The 23,273-nt window shown below is 35.1% G+C and overlaps 1 pseudogene across 1 annotated transcript; it reads left to right on the top strand.

The window, feature by feature from the left end:
* The first annotated feature begins 19,240 nt into the window (after positions 1-19,240).
* LOC308357202 (cell division control protein 42 homolog) lies at positions 19,241-21,569 on the top strand (annotated as a pseudogene). Its single transcript has 3 exons — positions 19,241-19,291; positions 20,812-20,880; positions 21,082-21,569. The product of its transcript is annotated as a cell division control protein 42 homolog (transcript).
* Positions 21,570-23,273: the final 1,704 nt, after the last annotated feature.

Genomic DNA, 23,273 nt, shown 5'->3' with positions numbered 1-23,273 from the left:
TACTGGATCAGAAAGTAGTTATAATAGTTGTGTGTGTGCTGTTTATAATCTAAAAGGAAAGAGTTTAATGATATGGGGCTTATAGAAACAAAGGAAAGAATTTGTACTCACATTAAGACTAGTTTCTTCTCTAAGCTTCTGCAAAAATGCTATTTTGATATTAGGTAAAATTAATTGTACATACTTTCCTGTACAAGTACACAAACTTTCCTGTAAGATACACTAGTACTTGGAAGACTAACCAGTAAGTGGCAGATTTTCTGTTACACCTTCAAGTTCCTTTTGTGTGAGCTTGATCGCCAGGTTTTCCAGGACAGTGTCCAGGTTATTCACCTTAACCTTTCCTCCTTAGGAAACATATAGGAATGAAATATGAAAAAAAATATTTAAATATATATATTTTTGCATATATATATATATTTTTTGCATGTGAATTATTACCTGAATATATATACCATTGCCACTCCTATAATAAAGGCATAGGAGAAAATATACTTATGTGATTACTTTTGTGTGTGAACTCCCACTTAACACGTCTAAGAGCATTAAATAATCATTAGAAAAATCAGAATTAGTAATTCTTCCTTTAAACTTTGAGTAGAAATCTGTAATATAAGTAGGTTATGAAGGGATAGGCTAGCTACAAGATTTGATTATAACCAATACTAGAAAGAATAGGAATTAGCTTTGATGCTAGGGACCTCGTTAATTAATTCATTAATATTATATTGAAACAGAGTGAAGATCACAAGGTAACTTTAAAAACAAGTAGAACCTTAGCATCTTTTTGGTGAAATTTGCATAAAATTCAAGATTTTAAAGTAAACACTTCAGTGGCATTTAGTACATATTCATGATGTTGTGCAAATTTCACTTCTAGTTCCAAGACATTTTCATCATCCCCAAAGGAGAGCTGAAACATATTAAGTAGCCCTCCTTACTTCCCTCTCTACCCAGCCCCTGGCAACCACTAAACTACTTTTTGTTTCTATGGATTTGACTACAATCTTCCTACATAACAAGCTCTCCTAAAACAACTCCCTGAAAATCTGGTAGTCCTTTTCTCTACAACTTGCTGTGTGTGATCATATTTTTGGGGTATGAGTATGGATCCCTAGAAAGATGTATTGAGACATTACAGTATAAAATATGATGATAGGAGTAACTAAGTAATCTATACATAGGAAGCTAGAAAGGACTTGTAATCTAAGTGATCAGTGTGAATCTTGAAGATTTCAGATGTTTCTGCCTTTCTTGTTGGGCTTTTAACTTACCTTTAATGGATTTCACATTATCCAACATTCTATTCTGAAATATGTTTCCAGCAGCTATAGGAAAAAGAACAGTTCATGTCAGAAGGGAAATGGTATGAACATTCACTTACTTGTTTTATAAATTCAGTAAGACAACTATTTATAATTGAGTGAGGAATGTGTTCTATCTCATTATTAAATTTAAAAAGAAGTTATGGAAAGGAACTGTCTCATTGTGATAAATTTATGTATTTTTTTGGTAACTAGGAGATTGACAGCTGAGGGAAACACTATTATGGTGAAACAATCACTCAGCTTCCTTTTCCCTTTTATTTCCTTTCCCCTTTTGTTTCTCTTACTGTAGTTTCCTTCTGTATTTTCTTGGGATTTAGGCTGATGAATTACCTGACATTCTGATGGCAATGTTATGGCTGAAGGGTTTGGTAAAATGTAGACTCAATCTAAATGACAAAGCCTTTTCCTAATCATTTTCAGTAATTTTCAGAAGGGCCTAACCAGGTAAAAATTTTAAACTGTTCACACAGGCCACAAAACCAAATTCCCTAGAAAGTCTTTGCGGCTTCTATATAGCTCACCATCAATGGGCAGAGTTTCCCGTAGTTTTTTAAGTTCCTCATCTGTGAGCTGGATCCCCATGCTTTCCAGAACTTTCTCTAGGTCACTGACATGAACCTTTTTTCCTTTGAAAATACAAGAACATGAATGTCTGAGAATAATCATTTCACGAATTGGTGAAAAATTCATTCTTGCTATAATGCATCTCCCCTATTTGAAGAAATGTGAGGGAAAATAAAACATGTCTAACTACACAGAATTATGGGGAAATCACAAAGTAGAACATAATCCCTTAATATTTACAAAAGAAAGGTCTCTTACTTCTGGGGATAAGTCTGCCCTGCCCAGAACTAATTTGTTTTATAATTGGCCAGCAAATTAAGATAACAGATGGAAAATTTATATATTCAGTTATCATTTATTCTATTTATTATCATGTGATTTGAATAGTATGATTTTTTCTCCATAATGACAATAATTTGATACTATCAAAGCTTTACAATATAATTATAAATAATTATACAATGCACAATGTAATGATTCAACAGCTCTACACATTACTTAGGCTCACCATAAGTGTACTCTTAATCTCCTTCACCTCTTTCACCCATTGCCCCTCCCCCTTTCCTCTGGTAACCATCTGTTGGTTATCTATAGGTAAGAGTCTGTTTCTCTAGTTTGTGTCTTTTTTCTTTGTTCGTTTGTTTTGTTTCTTAAATTCCGCCTATGAATGAAATCAAATGGTATTTGTCTTTTTCTGACACTTATTTCACTTAGCATTGTACCCTCTAGATCTATTTAAAAGTACTCTCTTATAGAAAGATTGAGTGATGTCTACAAAAGTAGCTGAGCAGGTTGCTCCATGGAACTCTCCCTCCACTGAAACACCAAATGAAAAAAAAAAAAAACCTACCAGAATCAGCTTGGTCAGAACTCTGAAAGATAGTCAAAGGTTTACATCAACCAAGTGAAGGCTGAATCAGGAAAAAGGCAACTTACAGTAAGAGAGCTTTGTGGCATTTTAACCCTTTTCCCCAAACTATTTTTTATTAGACATGCCTGTCAGTAAAACGTTTTCTTTCTTTTTTTTTTTCCTTAAGATTTTATTTATTTACTTGAGAGGGGGAGAGAGATGGTGGGAGACTGCATAAGCAGGGAGAGAGGGAGAAGCAGGAACCCCCTGAGCAGGACCCTGGGATCATGACCTGAGCTAAAGGCAGATGCTTAACAGACTGAACTACCCAGGCACCCCTAGTAAAACATTTCCAAGCACAAAAATGGTAATCTCTTATTTACCTGTAAAAGGTTTTATTCCATCCATATGCTTTATCATTTCAACTTTCCCTTGAACTGTAAGAAAATGTAAATCAATTACATACATGGCATTCACTTGGAAATGCAAACCGGAAATGCAGTAGCATTCATTGGCTACTGAATTTTATCATACAAGTACATGGAAAATAATCACTTTACTTATTATAAAAGTTCCTGTTTTAAGATTTTATTTATTTATTTGACAGAGAGAGATCACAAGTAGGCAGAGAGGCAGGCAGAGAAAGAGGAGGAAGCAGGCTCCCTGCTGAGCAGAGAGCCCGATGTGGGACTCGATCCCAAGACCCTGAGATCATGACCTGAGCTAAAGGCAGAGGCTTAACCCACTGAACCACCCAGGTGCCCCCAAAGTGCCTGTTTTAACAACTGCTTTGATTCATTGTCAAATAGCAGAACAAATTTTAAAGGTGTGAGATTCAAAAGTCACCATATTTTCATAGGATTTTATTTTTAACTTTAGATATTGGAGAACCAAATATGATTCTGACTAGGCTGAAAAAAACAAAATTTAAAATTGGAATCTATTATTCACCAGTATTTTAATTGGATTTTTGAAAGTATCACTTTTCCTCACTGATTTTGCTTTCATGTACACTGACCTAGGCAGACCAGTTTATTCTTTTTTTTTTTTTTTAACTAAGTTTTTGAACCTATTCAGGGACTTAAGTTTTTTATTTTTTTTTAAGATTTTATTTACTTATTTGACAGACAGAGATCACAAGTAGGCAGAGAGGCAGGCAGAGAGACAGGGGGGAAGCAGGCTCCCCGCTGAGCAGAAAGCCCAATGCAGGGCTCGATCCCAGAACCCTGGGTTCATGACCTGAGCCGAAGGCAGAGGCTTTAACCCACTGAGCCACCCAGGCACCCCATACTTGAGTAAAATATTCATTTTGAGGTTAACTTCCCAACTCTAATGATTTGTGTAATTTATATTATAAATACTCAATTGAATTTTATAAAAATCAATATTTAAAGAGACTACATAGAAACATATTAAAGTACAGAATTATCTCAGATGATTTTGGGGATACATATTCAGTGAAGAAAAAACAACAACGTAAAAAATTGTCATTGTTGGTAAGTTGAAAAATTCCTGATTTTTGTCAAATTTTGAGTGATAAATTATAGTATGTAGTATGTAAAAACCCCTACATCATGAAAAATTTACAAATAAAGGTTCTAGATAACAAATACCGAAGTATTAGAAGTATGTAGTGACTTACAGTGGAAGTCATGTAATACTCACAGGTATACATATAACAAGTATTAGAACAGAGAACAGGAAAAAAATATATAAGTTATTTATATGATTGCTAAATCTAGGCTAAATAGAATCTTTCTTCCTTTTCTCCTGGATCTGTTGAGGCAGGACATTCCAAAAGTTATTTCTATAGTAAAACCAGCTAACTAGGTCAGGAAAGCATGAAAATATGCATCAGTTTTATGGGGCCACTGGAAATTCTCAGAAACAAAGATGATAACACCTAATAAATGTATAACTCACTATTTGATAGGTATATGCTTCCTTGGGTCACATTTCAACCAAATCTTGCCCTCTCCAGTAAATTCAAATCTCCATCCCGACAGACACATTCTGAGAAAAGCTTAGCCCTAAATGGGAAGTTCAAGTTCTATCTGTCCCCAGTGATATAACTGGAGCTCTATGCTTGAGCCTTAATTTTTCAGAAAACTTCATTTTAAACTCAATACTGATGGTAACTCCCCAGATGACCAGATCACCAATAGCAGTAATTTAAAAATTCTAACTCTGATTTAAAGAAAAAAGGATCAATCATTCAACATGTCCATTTTATTTCATGAATACTTTTTTTAAGATTATTTATTTATTTATTTGACAGAGAGATAGAGAGAGAGAGCATAAGTAGGCAGAGCAGCAGGCAGAGGGAGAGGAAGTAGGCTCTCCACTGAGGAGGGAGCCCAATGTGGGGCTCGATCCCAGGACCCTAAGACCCCAGGACAATGACCTGACATGAAGGCGGCTGTACAACCCACTGAGCCACCCATGCATCCCTATCTCATGAATACTTTTTTTTTATCTAACAATGGTTTTCATTGTTTTTGTTGATTTTAAATTATTATTTTAAAATGAGGAGCAAAAATCAAGGGCAGTACTAGAAGACAGTTTTAAATAATAGCTATATTTCCCCCATAATTCTGCTTACTTCAGCAATATTTTAAAAATTCCATCATAATCTAAGATAGATAAAAAATAATTTTTTGTTATGAAAACTGGGGTCCACATCTAACTCACTTTTCTTAATGGATATAGATCACTGCAAGCAAAGAAAATAAGACAATGAAGACCATTTATATATTCTTTCGGATACACTAGCATTGGTAAAAATTATAGAATAAATTAAATAAATTAACAAAGCTATACTTGAGGGAACAATGGCTATCATACATAATGAGGGCATTAAATGGATGAGTAAGGTTATAAGATGGTCAGGAAATGTTCCAAACAGATACTTCTTAGCCCAACTGTAATATTCTCAGACTAATATTTAACTTTTTATTTAGTTTGAGAATTTTATTAGCCCCCATTCAGAATTTACTAAAATTTACTCAACCTTAAACTGTCTCTAGCCCATCAAGGGAGATTAGAACTTTGGGACAGTCCTTGGACCATGGAGTCTGGCTCAGGAATGTGGGGACGTAATGCTGGGCATTCGGGCATTCCACACATTGAGGTCCAAGTGCTTAATGATCCTTTTCCCTTCCAGGGTATCTAGCAGACTTGGTCCTGTTCATTTGGCATAGGAAATAGGTCCTACACTTCACATTCCGCCTTTATTCTACCTTTTTAAATGTCCTTGAAGATAGTGGGGGTGGGGAAAGTAATGCTATTTTAATAATTACCAACTTAGGAAACCTGGCTGACTCAATTGGTAGAGCATATGACTCCTGGTCTTGGGGTGGTAAGTTCAAGGGCTGTCACTGGGCCTAGAGCTTACTCAAAAAAAATGTAAAAATAATTTCCCACTTTGGGCTATGTTCTATAATTTTTAAAAATTTTCCTGTGTTAAAGTTTCTTCTATTTTATGTATCCCATTCCCTTCCTCCCACAGCACTGTCTTTCTCTAATTCTGTCCAGGTCTAATAGTGGCCCTGCCCATACTCCAAGCAGAAAAAAGTTGCTGAAAATGTCAAGGAGCAAAACATGTTTACTTACAGTCTGAGTCATCTTTAATGTTTCCATCTTCTTAATGCCAACGAAGAGTTTTCAGAGATTCTTTTAAAGAAGCCCATACTAACCAATTCAAATATATCTTAAATACTCACCATCAACTGGTAGATCATATGTCAGATCATTAATTTCCTTTTCTGAAAGGTTCATCCCCATATTTTGCAAAGGAGCACCCACTTTATTGACATCAATAATCTCTCCTGTGAAAAAGAAAAGAATATGGGAGAAACTTATTGACTCCAAAATGTGACCATTGATATTATTTATAGTGCATTATGATAATCAGCCTCATGAGAAAGACCAAGACTCAATAAAGTCCATTCATATATATCAAAGGGGTCAATAAGGATGTTAGAATTAGAATAGAAATCTTCCAGGTGATTGGGCAACTTTTAAATCATTTACACCAAAGGGTAAAATCAAAATATGGTTGATACTGAGGGTTTGTTGTTGGTTTTTTGTTTGTTTGTTTTTTCTGAACTCCCAGATTAGATGCTTCAACTCCTGACAAAAATCTGTAATCACGTTCTGTTCCCATTTATGTGGAGGCCTACATTACTCAGACCAATCTTCCTGCTGGAAACGGAAATCTTGGATAAAATGTAAAAAGCATCTTCTCAAAAGTACTGAAAAGCTAATAAGAGAGTAAGGAATTACTACTGCAAAATCTAATGAAAAGCAAGAACCTCGGGAGGTGAGCTGAACACTGCTGTTGCTTTTGCTCAGATGGTATTTGCTCCATTTGGATTTGAATTGTAATGATGGCATCATGGAGTGTGGGTGATTCTGTCCAAATGCCCAGCAGAAGCAAGTATTCCCCAGCAATGAGCTTCTGTCCTTAGCCTCAAAGGGTTCTTTCAATAACTGTCCAGGGAAAATAGCTCACAATCAAACACAGAATGAAAAATTTACCTGAGAGAGGACAAGCGAAATAATAGGCAGTAGCAACAGGCTCACAAAAACTTCAGATTTGGAAATTATCAGGCACAAATTATAAAACTATTATGCTTAGTATGTTTAAAGCAATGGAAAACAAGCTAGAAAGTATCTGCAGGAAACAAGAAACAATACAAAATCATCCAGTATAGCTGAAAAAGAAAAAAACAATTTAGAAATGGAAAGAAGAGGCAAAGAGGAGGAAGGAGGGAAGAAGGAAACAAGCACCTGCATGGGAACATGAAGCAGATCCTGAACCACATGGAACTCATCTTCCACCTGCTAGTGAGTCTAGGGCTGCAGGCAAGTCCTTGGGGGCAACCATTGGCTTAGTGCCAAGCAGAGGTGCTGTTGCTGTCTTGCTTTCCTAAGCTGCTTTGTGGGCAGCTCAGGATGTCTGTGGGGCACTCTTACTGGTGCACACCTACTGAGGCACATACGGCATCATCTGCATCCATGAAGGCCTGAGCTAGATCCAAGTGGGCACATCCCCACATGGTCTAATCTTGGCTCAGAATAATGCGGATCTATATTAAATGTGGAAGATTTTTATGTTAAATTTAAATTTGAAAGGATAGTCAATATTTCTGTACCAAAGAAAACAAGAAATAATAGTGCACTATATGTCTTCATATTTCTTTATTATATTGGGACTTTTAACCTGGCATGATAGTAAATGTGTACCTGTGATAAGTTATCTGATAACGTAAGTGGTTTCTAAACCCTAAGAAGTCAATCTTCTCACTAGGAAATATGGGAAATATGGGAAATATGGGGAAAAAAAACAAATAACAAATAACCTACTTTTAAAAATCACACACAAAAAATGTTTCCATAAAGAACAGTCAGAACAAGGCTAGGAGGGTGTGTGTGTGCGTGCGTGCGTGTGTGTGTGTGCGTGTGTATGAAGGCTGGAGAGTGAGGGGTTAGACCTATCAATATTAAAAGATTATAAAGCTGTTATATTCAAAGCAATTCAGAACATGAATAAGGAGACCAGTAGAACAAAATGTAAATTCCCAAAATAGACAAGTGCACATAGAAATCAAGTATATCATTAGGATGGCGTCTCAAATTGAAGGGAGTGCTGACAGACTTTTAAGTAAATAATTTGGGGCAACTGTAGAGCCATTTTCAAAAAAGGTAAACTAGATCTGTATTTCCTGATGGAATGCAATGTGAAGTACATGGTATTACTTACAAAGTATTGTCAAAAAATGTTGAAACTAAAAATAAATAAATAAATAAATAAAATGTTGAAATCGAAAATAATTAAGCCATTTGAGCTGACTCCCAGTTTATAAGGAATACAGATGATAGACGAATAAGATAGATGAGAAAACAGACACATTAAGTATGTGGGAAATTCTACAAGACATTTGGCAACAGTTTCTTCAAAAAAATCAATGCCTAGAGAAAAAGAGAGATTAGAGGAACAGCTGTAGATTACATGAGATTCATGTGTCATAACAGATGCTGTTTGTAAAGATATTTGGTTTTTTATTTGAATAAACTCACTATAAAAATATTTTAGAGATAAGAAGGGAAATTTAAAATTAAACTATATAATGGTATTACAGTTATGTAAAAAATGGCCTATATTTTTAAGAGATGCATACTGAAGTATGTAGGGACAAAATGAAATGGGATTTGCTTTGAACTATTTCAGTTAGAAAAATTTTTTAAAAAAGAAGCAAATGTAACAAAGCTTCATAATTGTTGAATCTAGGTGATAGGTATATGTGAGTTCATTATATTACTCTTTGTACTTTTGTGTACATTTGGAAATGTTTATTATAGCCAAAAGGTGCAAAGAACCAAATGCCCATCAACTGGCTGTGGATAAACAAAATATATCTACATACAACAGAATCTATTACTTGGCAACAAAAAGGAATGAAGTTGTACACCCATGTTCATAGCAGCATTATTTATAATAACTAAAATGTGGAAGCAACTCAAGTATTCACTGATGGATGAATGAATGTATATTCATACAGTAGAATATTATTCAGCCTTAAAAAAGGAAACACTGACGTATATTACAGCATGCATGAAAGTTGAGGAGATTATACTAAGTGAAATAAACTAGTCACAAAAAAATAGATACTACATGGTTCCACTTAGATAAGGTACTCAGAGTAGTCAAAACCATCCAGACAGAAAGTAAAATGTTTGCTAGGGGCTAGAGGTAGGGGAGAATGGGGAGTTTTTGTTTAACGCATATAAAGTTATAATTTTAGAAAATGAAAAAAATTCTGGATATGGATGGTGGTAGTTGTTGCATGGTTGCACAAAAATGTGAATGTACTTAATACCAGTGAACTGTACACTTAACAATGGTTAAGATAACAAATTTTATGTTACGTATCTTTTACCACAATAAATTGAAAATAAAAGAGAATGGAATGCTGATATGTGCTACAATATGGATAAACCTGAAAATACTACACTAAGTGAAAGAAGCTAATCACAAAGATCACATACTATCCCATTTATATGAAATGTCCAGAATAGGTAATTCTATAGAGACAGAAAATAGATTAGTAGTTGCCTAGGGCTTGTGGAGTAGTGGGGAAGAATAAAAGGGTGAGAGCAATAGGGTATAGGGTCTTTCTGAGGTGATCTGGGTACTCACAAAGTCCTCTGAGAACTCTACTGACTATAATGATATTGTAATTAGTCCCAGTAAAGTAAATTATAACCCAAAAAGGGACATCCAATGACTCAGACTAGAAGGACATGGGGATAAAATGGGGACAAAGAAGAAATTGGAAGAAGGTAAGAAAACAAGTTTCACTCTCTAACTCTGTATTGTATATGAAACTATCTTCCTACCATGTCATTGACAATTGAATAGACTATAGTGGGTTACAAGCTTGCCTCAGAACATGGGTTCCTAAATGCAAACAAGTTAACAGTACTTCCTATAATATCAGAAGACAATTGATTTTGTGTGGGGTAACCATGAGAGCATATGGTACTAAATATTGGGAAAAGATTATTATAAAGGGTTTAATTAAGTTGAAAAGTCAGCAAATATTTGAGGCATCTGTCCATAGTGTACCATTACTACCCAGCATTGCCAGTCTACCTCTCATTTGGAGTAGAAACTCCTTTCGTTTATTCCATTCACTAATTAAATATTTATTACGTACCTAATATGTAAAAGATACTTTGTTGGGGGAGGGATAAAGATGCACACTGGAGGATCAGGCATAGTCTCTGCCAAAATAAGCTTGCATTTTATAGAAGGGAAGAGTGGTACTCATTTGTAACACAACGAGTTAAGTTAGAGCAAGGTGAGTAATGGTTTCCTCTCAGGATTTTAGCTTATATTACTAGGATAATAATGATGGTACAAAAATTGTGAAAGAGTATGAAAACAGGATCCAGAGTTTCTCAACTACTGGACATGACATGCCATTGACATCTTCTTCAGGAACAATTCTTCATAATGTTGAAAAGTCTTACAAATTGCATAGCACTTAGTATCCCTGACACTCAAGGAATTTAATGCTAACAGTGTCCACTCTTACAATCACTTGATAATAATTATTTGTGACAATAAAATATGCCCCCAACATATTTCTAAAGGCCTCATGTGGCTGCTTTGATCAAATGCCACAATGAAAACTATGAACTCAATTTCTGACAAAATCGATGATGTCTGAGGGGCGGTCATAGAACCTAAGAAATTCAAATACACAATTCAATATCTGAGTGAGAAAACTGATCTGAAGATATATAATTATAAAGAAATGAATTTTCAGAATATAGGGATGGTCGGGGAAAAAGAAATTTTTGTAGAGAGAGTTAGGATTAGGAATTAATCCTTCCTGAAGATCTACAGACTATCTCCTGAATGCCAATGGCACTAGTTTTAGAAATTCTCATATGCACGTTCACAAGCATAAACTCTCTTCGAAGGCACAGTCATTTCTCAAATACTCACCATTAAGTAGCAGGTTTTCTGTCAGTTTTTCCCATTCCTTTTGTGGGAGCTTAATCCTCATTTCCCCCAGAACGCTGTCCAAATTACTCACATTAACCTTCCCTCCTTAGGAAAACAATAGGGATAGAAAATGAGAGAAATGGAATGTTTCCAAAATATTAAAAATACACTTGCCTGCATATTATTAATTTAATTAACCTGTGTTAATGATAAAAAAGAGAAAATATAATTCATATCTTTGTATTATCATTCAAAAATTTAAATAGGACTATCAAGACTCATTTGTCTTTTCTAATTATGCAGAAAAATTTAATAGGACGTATAGAACTAGAACCTATTTTCTTTTACCTTATCTTAGGACAACTTGAGATAGCAAAATGTGCCTAAGGTATAGTTTAGCACCTAGAGGTGTTGGACCACAGATCGCATCATTCCAAGCAAGAAAAAACTGTCATTCTCCTTTTTCTGAACTCCTAGGTCATTTCTGCTGAGAAATTGCTGATCCTTTACTTCAATGTTTGCTGTACAGACCTATATTTGATTTCTCAATTTAAGGTTTCTTCATTCTATTTCCATTCTCCCTGTCCCCAGCTTTTTTCTTTCCCCTGAATCTTCTCTGGCCTTTTGTAGCCTTTAGAAACCTTAGCATTGCTTATGATTCACAGTGAAACAAGTTGCTGATATAATAAATTTAACATAAGGTTTTAGGATAGCATTTATTTCTATTTAGAGACATGTTCTTCTGTGAGTTTTCAAAATGTCTTCTTAGTCCCAAATTAGTAGCTTTAGAGATTCTTTCCATCACTTCATAAATCCAAGACTTCCTGAGTGGCTCGATGTTATATTAAATGCTCAGTGTTAATTTGCATGTTTAGTCTCAAACTTTTAAATTCCTTTTCTCTGAGATTCAACCTCTTTTCCAGAAAAGTGTACAATTTGTTGATATTAATCACTCCCACCTCCTTAGGAAACGGAGAGGAAGAAGACCAAAATTTAGTGACTCTTAAATGTAACCCAAACTATTAATGTCTATTAATTCTCGATATTTAAAAGATGTTCGATAATAGAGTTAGAATAAAATCTCTTCCCTTGATCAGTCCATAGAGTATAAAGCTTTAAAGGAACTGATGAACTGCTCAGTGAAATACAGCTAGGGGGATAACAAACTTCATACTTTCATCTAATAAGTGTGATTCTTTTTGGTTGATGATACCCAGAGAAATTTTTCTTTTTCTGAGTAAATTTCCTTAAACATCACTAATTTTTTGTTTATTTTTAAAAAGATTTTATTTATTTATTTGAGAGAGAGAGAGAGAACAACAGTGGGTAGAGGCAGAGGCAGAAGGAGAAGCAGGCTCCCCACTGACCAGGGAGCCCAATGTGGGGCTCAATCCCAGGACCCTGAGATCATGACCTGAGCCAAAGGCAGATGCTTAACCGCCTGAGCCACCCAGGTCCCCTTACGTTTTGTTTATTAATCACTCTTCAGACCAGACTTACTGTCTTTTTTGCCACAAACTGTAAACATTCTATAAATAATGGAAGTCCGTCCCCCAAAATATAATGTAGATTGTCCACAAAAGTACCGATGAATTAAAAGAAGCATAAATGTGCTATCAAAATATTTGAAAGGTGGCAAGTATCAAAATTTATTATCTTATATCTTTTTTTTTAATCTTGAAAAACCTTCATTGCACAGCAAAGGAAACCATCAACAAAACATAAAGACAGCCTAAAGAATGGGAGAAGACATCTTTAAATGGTGTATGAGTAAGGGGTTAAATAAGCAAGGGGTTAAAATTCAAAATATATAAATAACTCATACAACTGAATACCAAAAAAAAAAAATCTAATTTAAAAATGGGCAGAGGCCCTGAATACTTTTCCAAAAAATACATACAGATGGCCAACAAACATGTGAAAAGATGCTCAGCATCACTCATTGTCAGGGAGATGCAAATCAAAACCAAAATGAGATATCACTTCACAACTATCAGAATGGCTAGTATCAAAAAGATAAGAAATTTTAAAAAGACAAGAAATAGTAAGTGTTGGTGAAGATGAGGAGAAAAGGGAACCTTTGTGTACTATTGGTAGGAATGTATATTGATGCAGCCACTCTAGAAAATAGTAGGGAGGTTCATCAAAAAACTTAAAATACAAGTACTATATGATCTAGTAATTCTACTTCTGGGTATTTATGAGAAAAAAACGAAAACACTAATTTGAAAAGATATACGTGCTACTATGTTACTGAAACATTATGTATAATAGCCAAGATATGGAAGCAGGCTAAGTGTCCACTGGTAGATGAATGGATAAAGAAGATGGGGTATATATACATGATGGGATACTACTCAGCCACAAAAAAGAATGAAATCTTGTTATTCATGACAACATGGATGGACCTGGAGGGTATTATGCTAAGTGAACTAAGTGAGACAGAGAAATACACATACCATATAATTTTGCCTACATGAGGAATCTAAAAACAAAACAAGTAACAACAGACTCATAAATAGAACGGTGGTTGCAAAGTACAGGTGGGTGGAGGATAGGTGAAACAGGTGAAGAAGATGAAGAGGTACAAGAAAATAAGTCACAGGGATGAAGAACATAGCATAGGGAATATAGTCAATAATACTGTAATAACTTTGTGTGATGACAGATGATAACTACACTTATCACATTATTTCAGAATATGTGTAATTGTTGAGTCACTATGTTGTACACCTGAAACTAATATTGTATGTCAACTATACTTCATTTAAAAATAAATAGACTTTTCAAAGGCCTTCATGCCACCCATTAGCCTATTCTGACAGATCTATCAGCTTTAAGAAAGATACAAATCAAAATCTCGCCAAAATGATACGAAGTTTCATTAAGACAATAGAGAAGCCATCATTACACAGTGTCAGATTTAACATCTCCGTAAAGTACAAATGTACTTTCAGTAGTTTTAATAAATACGTGAAATGGAAAAAATAAGGCCACTCTTCATTCATTCACTCTTCATTAAGGGCACTTAAGACAGTTATTGCTGGGCCTCTAGCAGGCAGAACACTCCCCATTCATTTATTCTTTGTGATTTCTCATTTATTTCCATTTAATACTTTACAATGCCTCCGTTTTTCTCTCAATTCTCATTTTAAACTTTAGGACTCACAATGGATTTAAGAATAATAGCCAGCATTTCTCATCTATGGTCATAGGATTCCTGACTAGAGCCAACTGATGCCCAAACTAAAAATGAGATGACACAGCTGGTATATCTTCTTAAGATAAAACAGTAATGCTTTCTAAAAAAATTTTTTGGACAATCTTTCATTTTCACTTAGACAGGAAACAGAACCGTTATAGAAATACTCACCATCGATTGGCAGATTATTCACCAACGCCTCATATTTCTTATCTTTGAGTTCTCTCCCCATGTTTCCTGGAACTTTTTTCATGTCATTTATATCAACCTTTCCTTCAAAGCAAAAGAATGAAGACTTTTGGCATTCTTGTGAATTATGTCATGATTCCACATAATTAAAAAATATTTGTCTTTGCAGCATTACAGCCAACTGCTGGATGAAAAGAGACTTAACCTAACAAATGGGCCTTTGGGTGTAGGGATAGATTTTTAAAGTCCATACAATCACGATGTGGAAAGAGCATTATATTATAACTTAGTGAAAAATAATTTGGTTCTCAGATTTCTAGTAGCTGTCTTACTCTTAGGTGTTTTTCTAAGATGTTACCTGTAATAGCTTTTACTCCATCCATTCCATCTGTTAAGATATTGACACCAAACTTCCCATTTGCTGTTTAAAAAAAAAAAAAAAAAGGTTTAGTTGGGATTCAGAAAAAGATGGAGCTTTAGAATAAAAACCTAAAGTATCTATGCTGTGAAAAAACTCCAGGCAGAGTCCAGTATTTCCACTGTTTAGTTTGAGTACATTTTCAATTCTTAATTTCAGGCTTTCTAGGGTTTGGTCTGTATTAGTAAAATGGACTCTGAGACTCTAGGAAAGATATTTTGTGCTGTCACACTAGTTCATAAAATCTTAGAGGACAATTCATGTTGTCTGTGTTTTCTCAGGAAACTTTCAGTTCCAGCAGGGACACAAAGCTCATGCAGGTACCAAGAGTAAAGAAGTAAGGACCAGAATTCTCATCTCTTCTCTTTTACTAATGCACTTTCTATTCTTTTTAATCAGTGTCCATTTCAGAATGGCTGGTGACTAGTTATTAGTCAACCATTGCAGCATAGTTCTTTATTTCTCCAAATAATTATTTTTTATTGTTTTCTGCTTATTTCAGTTCATTTCTTGATTCATCTTTCCACACTCATTAATTATCTATTCATCCATTCGTTCATACATAAAGGGGGCCTGATATAAAGCCTCATTCCAAGGAACCACCAAACAGACCAAATAATGACAGTTCTTAGGGAATAAGGCTTTGAAAGAGCTCCAGTCTACCACTGTTCTCTCCAGTAGCTTCCAGGCTACTAGTTTTCACTGCAAATACAGAATGTTATTTTTCAATATTGTTATGGAGCTATAAGACAGAGGATGGGAATAGGGCAAGTTAAAACACCACAAAGCTCACTATTCTTAAGGAGAGTCAGTCTTTCATTTCTTAAAAAAAAATGATCCCCAGATTGCAGCAAACCTTTGGTTAATATCCAGTCCTGAAAATATTAATTTTGATAGTTTTTGCCAGCTTTCTCATTGCTTTTATGGAGGAGAGAGTTTTTGGTGGCTCTTACTCTGTCTTTTATCTGACATCCCCAGATGAGTTTCTAAACTAACGAAACAGCTGAAAAGCTAAAAATTACCTTACCTGGCAATTATTGATAGCTCCACCTAATTATCTTTTCCTGATATCCCAGTAAAACTTAAAAGCATAAAGAAAATAAGTAAAAAACTAACTACATGCTTTTCATTGGTACATTGGTACATAGGTCCTGGAAAATAAAGGAATGATTTAATAAAAAATACCTTTTGGAAAAAAAAAAACACCTCACCCTATTAGAAGGGTATGAAACCCATGGCAAAACAGTACCTGAATCACATGAGAAAAACATATTTACATCTAAGAGGCAGTATTCAGCAAAATGTTCCTAGGTAATATTTCTTGATCTCATTGGATTATGCCCAGCTAAACATATTCTGTTTTAAAGTTTATTTAAAGTGGGGATTACTCTGTGATTCATCATACTTCAATCCTAATTAATATTTAATACCTATAATTCTGACCTTGAATCATGAAATCTGGCCCAAAGATATGGTGATCCATGCCTATATATAACTAGGAAAAATGTCATATATATTGGCTGAAACCCTGTAGCCTTGTTTCTGTGAAAGTAACATTCTCAGCTTCAACTGGAATACTAAGAATTATGATATGTTTGACATTAAACTCCTTTGGTCAAAGAGTATGTTTATTTTTATTCAACAGTCTAATCAATCAATCAATCAATTGTATCTCTAGCACTTAGTATAACACCTGTTTATAGTGCTCAGTAAATATTTGCTGAATAAATGAACAGTGAAAAAGTACCAACTTTAGATTGATATATTAAGAGAAGAAAATCATTCTTATTTCAGCTACATACGTCCTATAAATATACATACGTCCTATAAATATCAGCCTCAAAACCCACTTTTCACAAAGGTACAAAGACACCTAAATCACCCACCATCAACTGGTGGAGTTAGAGTAAGATCATTAAGTTCCTCAGCTGGAAGTTTGACTGCCATGTTTTCAAGAATAGAGTCAAGGTCATGGTCATCAACCTGCAATCCTATAAAAAAGAAAGACATGAGGAAATTAAATAAAAGTTAAAATATAATATTAACTCCTATGTATAGTGGTTATTCATTTCATCATAAAAAAGAGGTTAAGGACATTTAAGTGTTTAAAGAGTCATTAATGGACTAAAATTAATCTACTCACTTATAACCAATACATCCAATATTGAAGATAAGCTTGCATAACAATACATTGAAATAGGGTTGAGAAATCATTCAGGTTAATTTTGGCAGCAAAACAGCAAATCTAACAGTTTTTAATACAAATATCTGCACAAATCAAGTTCATTTTATCACTGTATTTCAAGATATACAATCTTAAATTTTTATAGCTAGGCCTAAATTTTATTATTTCCACATCCAAAATTGAGGTAAACCCAAATACTTAGAACATCTTTTAAATATAAAACAGAAAATTATTTCATCAATAAGAACATATATATTAAAATTATTATGAAAATATAAATGAAAATGGGAGGAGGCAATATTTAATAAGAAAAAAAGCAAAACACAGAGTCTAAATCTGACTTCTCAATATGCATCTCACTCACCTTTTATATCTTCTGGACAAGTCAGCAACTTATTCTTATACATATTTCTACTAGCTGTAGATGGAAGAAACACATAATTTAGGTCATAGAGAAAATACCTAGACATGATAAAACAATACCAAATATCTAAGTTCAGAAATATATATCATAAAATAATTTGCTCCTAAAATTTACCTAATATCTTCTAGAAATAATAAAACAAAAAATGAAAACAAAATTCTTAATGTGTATGGTAAATCTATCAATTCTTTAGCACCCGAGACAATTATTAATACCTACCATTTGCCAAAGCAAAACACTTCCATATTTTGTATTTTTTCTGACTCCACCTTTTTTTTCCTCTAGTAGTATAGCTCTATATCTCTCCTCCTGTTCGTTTCCTAGAGGTCTTAACCAAAGGCCTCTCAATGAAATGAAAAATAACTATTAATATTCCTTTTTCCAAATGGCAAGAATTATGATTGATGAGACTGTTGATTCACATGTTTTAAATGGCAATTTATATATTCTTATATATTAAAAATAATCATCTTTAAAATTATAGATATTTTCAAATGCTGACTTATAAATGATCTAAAATAAACAGAGTACTAAATAATTTAAAAATTTAAGGATAAAATCATAATTTCCTGAAGATTCTACCTGATATTTGCAATGCTGAAAAACTGCCTTGATGATCTCTTGAAGGCAATGTGAACTCTTTTGAAGACTATTCTGTATTTGAAATGCCTGATATTTGAAATATTTTTGAAATTAATACAAGTTGGTGTAGCCACTTTGGAAAACAGTGTGGAGATTCCTCAGAAACTTAAAAATAGAGCTACCCTATGACCCTGCAATTGCACTACTGGGTATTTACCCCAAAGATACAGATGTAGTGAAAAGAAGGGCCATCTGTACCCAATGTTCATAGCAGCAATGGCCACAGTCTCCAAACTGTGGAAAGAACCAACATGCCCTTCAACGGACAAATGGATAAAGAAGATACGGTCCATATATACAATGGATATATACAATGGAGTATTATGCCTCCATCAGAAAGGATGAATACCCAACTTTTGTATCAACATGGATGGGACAGGAAGAGATTATGCTGAGCAAAAAAAAGTCAAGCAGAGAAAGTCAATTATATGGTTTCACTTACTTGTGGAGCATAAGGAATAACACGGAGGACACTGGGAGATGGAAAGGAGAAGTAAGTTGGGGGAAATCGGGGGAGGAGACAAACCATGAGAGACTGTGGACTTGGAGAAACAAACTGAGGGTTCTGGAGGGGAGGGTTTTGGAGGTGAGGGCAGTGGGGGGTTGGGTGAGCATGGTGGTGGGTATTAAGGAGGGCATGTATTGCATGGAGCACTGGGTGTGCTGCATAAATAATGAATTTTGGAACACTAAAAAAAATTAAATTAAATTTTAAAAAAAGAAAAAAAATGAAATGCCCACCATTAACTGGAAGTGACTTCTCTGGCTGCAAGTGTCCTTTAGGTGAGGGCTTTATACCCATTTTTCGCAGGACATTATCCAGCTCACTGAGGTCAGCTTCTCCTTCAAAACAAAAGAAGTAGAAAAAGATACCATTTTTAAACATCATAATTTCAAATTATTAAAGAGAAATAGGCATAATGTTACCTGCTAAACAACAAGCAGTCAATTGCAGACACAGAGAACGAACAGTATTTCTTTAACACTCGTAAAAGAGATGTTCCCATAATGATTGTTATAAAGTAATATTTCACAATCAAATAAAGTTCATATAATTTAAAAATTATTAGAATAATAATTTATAAAGTTTTATTATTTATTATCACAAATAACAAAGATGATGTATACAAACAACTGTTTAATATAGGGTATGAAATTAAGATAGAATCAATAGCAAGAGATCCTAGTAAAATCCTGTAAGTTTGGAAATTAAAGAATCCCTGTCTAAATAAATCATGTGCCAAAAAAAAAACCAAAAAAAAAAAAAAACCCATGCTGGAAGTTAGAATATATTTTGAATTGAGTAACAATAATAATATCACATATTAAAACTTGCAAAGGTGTGCTCAGAGGGAAATTTACAACCTTAAATGCCTACAGTAAAAAGATGAAAAGATCAATAACCCAAGATTCTATCTCAAGAAGTTAGAAAAGAACAGCAAATTAAACCCCCCAAAAGGAGAAGAAAAACAATAAAGACAAAAGCACAAATTACTGAAATAAAAAACAAACTTTAAATAAAATGAATACAGCCAATGGGTTTTGGGAAGACTAACTGAAGTGCTAAATGCCTGCACTAAGACTGACAAAGGAAAAAAAGAGAGAAAGCACAAATAACAGGTATTTTTAATGATAAAAAGGACATTGCCAAGAATAGCAAAGACAAGCCTAAGGAAGTAAAACAAATTTAAATGGTTTATGCTTCAGATACCAAGACATATTAAAGCTATGTTAAGACAGTAGTGTACTGGTGCAATGACCAACAAATAGAACAAAGACAAAGAACAAAAAGAATAAGAAGTTCAGATACATAATATATGTATATATATATGTGTGTGTGTGTGTGTGTGTGTGTGTGTGTATGTGTGTGTGTGTGTGTATATATGGTTTGATTTATGAATATGTTAGCCTTACATTAAAGTAGGGAAAGGATCATCTTTTCAGTAAATGGTGCTAAATATCCATTTAGAAACAAACTGAGGGTTACAGAAGGGAGAGGGATGCCGGGATGGGGTAGCTGGGTAATGGGTATTAAAGAGGGCACATGCTGTGATGAGCACTGAGTGTTACAATTAATGAATCGTTGAACACCACATCAAAAACTAATGATGTACTGTATGTTTGCTAACTGAATATAAAAAAAAATAGTGTCCCTTATCCCATATCATATAGAAAAATCATTTCTGAGTGGATTATTGATCTAAATGCAAAAGAAAAATAACAAAACTCCCAGAAGATAAAACAGGAAAAGTTTTCATGACCCTAGTGTATTCAAGGATTTCTTAAACAAGCCCCCAAACGCTCTATAAAAGAAAAGATTGACTAATTGAACTATATGTGAAAAAGAGAAACTTTTGTTCATCAGATGATAAAATACACAGGAGACCCTTTGCAGTGCTGCCAACACCCTGGCAGAGAAGCTGAGGTCACCACCAACCTTGAAATATTAAGAGAGGAGACAAAATTCTTTCAGCAATACAGATAACCAAAGTGCATTGTTGTGGGTGATGGTGCTGTTGGTAAAATGTGCCTTCTGATATTCTACACAACAAACCAACTGGTTTTTGGTTTTTGAAGATTTTATTAATGTATTTGGGAGAGAGAGAGAGAGAGCACGAGCATACGTGCATGAGCATGGGGGGAGCAGCAGAGGCAGAGAGAGAAGCAGACTCCCAGCTGAGCGGGAGCCCAACGTGAGGTTCAATCCCAGGACTCCGAGATCATGACCTGAGCCGAAGGCAGAGACTTAACTGACAGCCACCCAGGCGCCCCTGTGCCGCCTGTTTCTGACAACTGTGCAATCACAGTTATGGTTGGTGGAGAGCCATACACTCTTGGGCTTTCTGATACTGTGGGGCAAGAGGATTACAACAGCGTATGACCATGGAGTTATTCACCAACAGATGTATTTCTAGTCTGTTATTCAGTGGTCGCTCCATCCTCATCTAAAAATGTGAAGGAAAAGAGGGTACCTGAGATAACTCACCACTGTCCAAAGATTCGTTTCTTGCTGGGTGGGACCCAAATTGATCTCAGAGATGACTCCTCTTTGATTGAGAAACTTGCCAAGAACAAACAGAAGCCTGTCACTCCAGAGACTGCTGAAAAGTTAGCCCATGACCTGAAGGTGGTCAGATATGTGGAGTGTCCTGCACTAGTACAAAAAGGCTTAAAGAATGTATTTGACCAGGTGATATTCGCTGCTTGGAGCCTCCAGAATCAAAGAGGCCCAAGTGTACACTGCTATGAACATGTCTACAGCGTCCTTCTGCACAGCTGGTGTCTGCTTGTACTAAAAGCAATGTTAAATCAAACCAAAGATGAAAAATGAAAAAAAAATTTTTTTGCAATGACCAATGCCCTTCACCAACCCACATGCACTCCAGTGAGTCAAGGTCCATGGGTATGGTCCCCCTCCCCCTCGATACTAGTTAATCTGAGTAATTGTGTATTGTCAGAAAAATGATTAGTACTAGTTTTTGTTTTGTCATTTCAAAAATATGTTTTTATTTTATTTTTTTTTATTTCTTTTCAGCGTAAGAGAATTCATTGTTTTTGCACCACACCCAGTGCTCCATGCAATACGTGCCCTCCCTAATACCCATCACCTGGTTCCCCCAACCTCCCACCCCCCGCCCCTTCAAAACACTGTTTTTCAGAGTCCATAGTCTCTCATGGTTCACCTCCCCTTCCAATTTCCCTCAACTCCCTTCTCCTCTCCATCTCTCTATGTCCTCCATGTTATTTGTTACGCTCCACAAATAAGTGAAACCATATGATAATTGACTTTCTCTGCTTGACTTATTTCACTCAGCATAATCTCTTCCAGTCCCGTGCATGTTGCTACAAAAGTTGGGTAATCATCCTTCCTGATGGAGGCATAATACTCCATAGTGTATATGGACCACATCTTCCTTATCCATTCATCCGTTGAAGGGCATCTTGGTTCTTTCCATAGTTTGGCGACTGTGGCCATTGCTGCTATAAACATTGGGGTACAGATGGCCCTTCTTTTCACTACATCTGTATCTTTGGGGATTAAAAATATGTTTTTGTTTAAAAGCAAGGCATGCTTGTGATGACTCTGCAACAGACTGATTTGGGTTGTTGAAGCTGCTCCCAGGCTCCATCCACACTGGAGAATAACCTGGAACATCTAGGTTGTTGGGGGTTTGTTTCCTTTTTCTTTTTTGTAGTAGGGAGAGTGTACCATGAAGGGGTGTTTTTATTTAGTCATGTTTTTAAAAATTCATTAACCACTGGACAGCCCGTAAGGGGAGGAGGATGGATTGATTCCACATTCCACTTCCTAGATCTAATTTACAACACTTGTTCCCCACCCGGTGCTCTTAGGAAGGAGTATAATAAAAGCCTCAATAACATACTTTGAAAGTTGCTTTCTCTCCACCTTTGAGTAGGTCCAGTATTTGATGAAACTAGGTGGAACCTATTCTGTTCCTCCTCTTTTCTAGGATGCACTATATATAGGACTGTGACTTGCAAGGAAATTTGTTTGCCACTTGCTGATATTTTATTTTATTTTATTTTTAAAATTTTACCATGTTATGTTAGTCACCATATAGTACATCTTTAGCTTTTGATGTAGTGTTCCATGATTCACTGTCTGTGTATAACAGCCAGGGCTCCCTGTAATATGTGCCCTCCTTAATACCCATCACTGGGCTAACCCATTCACCCCACCCTCTGCCCTCTGAAACCCTCAGTTTGTTTCCCGTAGTCCATAATCTTTCATGGTTAATCTCCCCCTCTGATTTCCCTCCCTTCATTTTCCCTTCCTTCTCTTAATGTCCTCCATGCTGTTCCTTATGTTCCACATATAAGTGAAACCATATGATAATTGTCTTTCTCTGCTTGACTTATTTCACTTAGCATAAACTCCTCCAGTTCCAACCATATCTATGCAAATGGTGGGTATTCATCCTTTCTGATGGA

This window comes from Martes martes (genome assembly GCF_963455335.1).
Source record: "Martes martes genome assembly, chromosome: 16".
Taxonomy (NCBI): domain Eukaryota; kingdom Metazoa; phylum Chordata; class Mammalia; order Carnivora; family Mustelidae; genus Martes; species Martes martes.
The sequence above is the reverse complement of the archived record's forward strand: the minus strand, read 5'-3'. Positions and strand labels throughout refer to the sequence as shown.